This window comes from Schistocerca americana, chromosome 3, assembly GCF_021461395.2.
Source record: "Schistocerca americana isolate TAMUIC-IGC-003095 chromosome 3, iqSchAmer2.1, whole genome shotgun sequence".
NCBI classification, from domain to species: Eukaryota; Metazoa; Arthropoda; class Insecta; order Orthoptera; family Acrididae; genus Schistocerca; species Schistocerca americana.
Window position 1 is genome coordinate 590,100,418 of NC_060121.1, and position 5,000 is coordinate 590,105,417.

Sequence of the window (5,000 nt, forward strand, 5' to 3'; positions counted from 1 at the left end):
AGAAGTGCAACATCCTGATTAGGTAGTTCCTGCCTTAGCTCAGAGGCAACTGGTTCGAAGTCTGGGCAATCAAAGACCACATGTTCAGGCGTCCCCATAGGGGCACCACAAATACACTCAGGTGTTGGTTGGCTGCCTATCCTATGGAAATATGTAGGATAGGGGCCATGTCCCGTCAGAAAATGAACTATACCTTGTGAAGGTATTAGGTGCTTAATGCGTAGTCTCTCTTGTACGTTAGGAAGGAAGTCGTAAACTCGCCTTCCTGTATCTGATGTGTCCCATTGTTCTTGCCAAGATGTTAGTGTCTTTTGCTTAATTTCTTTTATATTATTTAGATGTTCACCCATAATTTGTGTTACTTTTAGAAAATCCCGTTTTACCAGCCAGTGTACTGCCGCGTTTTGCCGTATTATCAGATCCAGTGGGCATAGGCCCATAATGATACTAAGAGCATCTGTTGGTGTGGTGCCAAAGGCACCTATGCATCTAAGAATAACATTGCGTTGAATTCGCCTGACCATAAGCGCAGGCCTCACCTGAGTGAGTTTGTGGGCCCAGGCACTGGAGCCGTATCCTACTATTGGTGCTAAAATGCAGTTATGATACATTTTTGTTGCCAACGGAGGTAGATGAAAACGCCGTTGGGCTATACTAATCAGTTTATTTAAGACTGCTAATGCTTTTGAAGCAACATGATTAATATGTGGCACATAACTCCATGCCTCATCTATGAGGACGCCCAAATATTTCGCAACTCGTGTACGCGCCACTACTTTATTGTCTAATCTTATGATGGGGTCACGGGCCAATTTGCCCTTAAGGAGAATGTATTGAGATTTGTGAGGTGCAATTTCTAACTTAGAAGATTTACACCATTGTGTTAAGATCTCGAAAACATGGCCTGCATTTGTCTCTATTTCGGTACGACTGTCGCCCTCGATAAGGACGAGGAGATCATCTGCATATGCCACGACTCCTAGTGCTACATTGTTCTCCTCAAAAGTTCTCAGCAGAGGATCCATGTTTATATCCCAGAATAAAGGGCCGCACACAGAACCCTGTGGACAGCCCTTTGATATGTTCTTGAACACCACAGCACCAGGAGCCGTGATTTTAGCAACCCTATTCCGGCAGTAGTCCCTCAAACAACCGTATAGCATTACCGGACACTCAATCTCCCGAAGACGAGAGAAGAGCGCCGGCCACCACAGGTTGTCGAAGGCGCCGGAGATATCCACCATGACTCCAAGAACATATTTCCTTGTAGATGAGTGTACAATACTTGCGACCTTATTTACGGCATCAGATGTTGATTTGCCTTTACGGAAACCGTATTGCATGTCACTCATTCCACGAAGGATTCTGTGACTTGACAGCCTTGAGACCAGCAGCTTCTCAAGCGTCTTTCCCAGGACATCCAAGAGGCATATAGGCCTGTAGGACTTTGGTATTGTTGGATCTTTTTCTGGTGACTTCTTTATTATTATCACTTCCGCAGTCTTCCAGCGAGTTGGGAAGGACTGTGTTTCCAGACACCTGTTGTATATCTTTGCAAGGCCTGGGGCTATCTTGTGCACAATATTCTGCAGAACTTCCGCAGGTATTGCGTCTGGCCCTGGGGCCTTGCGTCTGGCAAAAGAGAGTATAACTGTTTGTACCTCCTCAACCGAGAAGGGGTATACTTGTAGTTCATTATTGTACTCCGTCTGATCCTGGATCCTAATCTCCTGTTGCATCTCGTTGTCCGTTTCCGGTCGGTCGTCAGGGAGGAGCACATTAAGTAACTCCTCAGCCGTCTCCACCCAGTCTTTCGTCATACTGTTATTGTCTCCAAGTCTTACTGTCGAGAGATGCATTGGAGAATGTATTTTCTCTCTCACCATTTTATATGGGATACCCCATGGGTCTAGGGTAAGATGAGACTTTACAAAGTCCTCCCAACTTCGCTGGCGATGTTGCCTTAGGGTTTCTTTGAAAATCCATTTTCGTCTCCTGTACAGGGCAAGATGGTATTGCCTTTCGTCCCGGGTGAAAGACGCCTGATAGCTGCGCCGTGCCCTTCTCATAGACTGCCTGAGCCGAGTGAGCTCCGGAGTCCATGGAGAGGTCGTTTCGCGTATGAGACGTCTTCGCGTCGGTATCGCTGCGGCCACTGCCGCCTTTATAGAGACAATCAAGGCCTCAACAGCCTCTTCCACGTTAAACGGGCCATCTTCCAACTCTGGAGGATTGAACTCTGCCTCCAGCAGGCCCCAATCGGCTCTCCCATAATCATATTGCGTTGTCCACCCCTCTGGCACGTGTTCCGCAAGTAGTGCGACTGAAAATTCAATTATGTTATGGTCACTTGTTGTGAGATTTTCTAGAACTTTCCAGTTCTGAATATTATTTGCTACGTTAACTGAACTCAGCGTCACATCTATGTGAGATGCTGCCCCGGCTCGACTCCTATAAGTAGGAGGGTTGCCAGGGAGGTTTATTACATGTAATTGATGTTCCATTATGAAATCCTCGAGCACAATTCCTCTTTGGTCCTGGGCTCCACTGTGCCAGAGAGGGGATTTTGCATTACTATCCATTGTAATAATGAGCGGTTTGCCAGCCAGGGCACGCAAAACAGTTGTCAAATGCCTCAGGTATATTTGTATTTGGTCTCTGTATTGACAGTAAACATTTATGAAGAACCAGTGTGTATTACAATAATTTATCTCGATTACAGTCACATGTGTATTACAAAACTGTGTTAGAACAGTAGTTTTGATTAACTTGTTTATTATAACAATGACTGACATCGGATTTTGACCGATCGAGATCACCTGAGCTGTTCCAGGGAGGCCCGGGACCCTGCCTGAGGCAGAGTACGGCTCTTGTATTAATAAGATATCAGTATACCTTTCTTCAGCCAATTTGCAGAGCTCCTGAGTAACCAGTGAGCTCCGCATTGTATTTATCTGCAAACAATTTATTCTAGTCATGGGAATCTGGTGTAAAAGTGGCTTGCAGGCCAAGCCTGGGCAGGATCAAAAGCGATTCTACCGTGCATTCTAACCATATCTTCGTAAACTTTATTTAAATCAAATTTCCTACCCCTCCGGATGTAAACTTTCGAAACCAGATCAGATAGTTTATCGTATTCTGTGGGAATGTTTAGAGCAACAAGTTCTATACAGTCTGCATCCTCCAGAGTTGGAAATGTAATTTTATTTCCACGGGGATGCCCAGCTCGGACCAGCTGCCTCAGTGCGGCGTTAAGAGTCTGTGAGTTTTCCAACCTAGACAACCGCAGAGTCTCCTCACATATTAGGTAAGTATTTCCAGGCGGACAATTGTTAAAAGATCGTTTCTGTTCTTGAGTGTCTACCTCTACATCATCTACATTTACACTCAAGTCTACAGTCTCATCTACCTCATCCATTTTTACACCATCACCAAAGGTTAATTTATTTACAGATGTGGCTACTTTAATCAAGTCTGCAGTCTCTTTATCTGTTCCCTTTGCAGGACCATCAGACGCAGACGCCGACGGCTCCGCCCCATCTCGACGAGAAGCGGAGCCCACCGCCATGGCCGCCGACGGTCCCAGTGACTCCGGAAGGCCGCCCCTGGAGGCCAGGAAGGACCCGACCTGACAGGAGAAGTCCTCCGTCTCGGGCTGCACTTCAGGCACCAGCACAGCATAGATCTCCCCCTCCCTCCGCGAGGAACTGTCCCCACCCGGGGAGGGGAGACCCGCCAGCCCAGCCGCCTCCACCACCATCGAACCTGGAAGACTCCCCCGGCAGGCCGGGGAACCTCCGACCTGGCACGAGAAGTCCACTGTCTCCGGTTGTACAGTTGGCACTGGAACAGAATAAACATTAGCTATTTCCTCCTCTTGCTCACCATCCAAAGAGGACAGTGACTCTTGTAATTTCCTCCACCTTCCCGCATCTCTCAATGTTTTACTTGGCGACTTTCTACGAGTGACCTTATAGCGTGTCGCCATAGTCGGTCCTTTGGATTAGTCGCTGGAGAAGTATCTTGTAAGTCAAACACTCCTTACCAGGAGTGTTACATGTTCGCTTTCGATATCTGCATGGGATACACAGTGGAGTATCTTTTGTGCAATTCTTTTTGTCATGGGTGTCACACCCGCAGTTTCCACACACGGGCTTCAAAAAGTTACAATATTTAGCGACATGGCCGTAGTCTTGGCACTTAGAACACTTTGCTAAGGCCGTATAATCTTTCACTGAGATTGCATTATAGCCAATATATAGCCTATTTGTCACTATTATCTGCTTTCTCAGTGCAGGTGCAACCTCAATTGCGTAGTGTACCGTATTTCGGTCACGAGGACCTGCTTTAAATCGTATCTTTAACTGCTCGTTAAACTCCTCGCGAGTCATTTTTTCCTCAAAATTCTGTGCGTATAGACAATCCGTTACATCGTCCTGAGACATGTACGACGGTACGTCGTACATCATCATTAGGGGGCGACGTTTGCGTGGTTTCTCACATATAAATGAGTCTTTTAGTTTCTGGTTGTTAATTATTTTGTCGCTATCCTCAGTTGAGGCCACTTCTACAATTAGTACATTTTTTGTTGTTCTTATATTGTTAATTTTAATCTTGTCTACACGCGGGTTTATGCTCTGTTCGAATTTTTCTTTGGCCTTTTTAACATCCTCACCCTTTTTTGGTTTTATAAACAGAGTTGGGACTGATTTTTCTACGTTTTGTTTTATAGTCTCCTGGACTGTTCTTTTAATTGCCGGTGCTGCCGCTAACGCAGCTGCATAAGTCTTTTGTGGTCTCTGTTGCTCTTTGCGCAGGCGTTCATTTTCCGCCTTTACCTCTGCGTACTGACCCTCTAGTTTGGCATGAGCCAGGGCCCAGTTCGCAATGTCTTCTTTAATCACCCTGATTTGATCAGCAGTGATCTTTCCATGCTTAACACTTCGGTCAAGCAACCTTAAAAAGCGTGCATGTCTTTCAATCACAGTCTGTTCTGCATT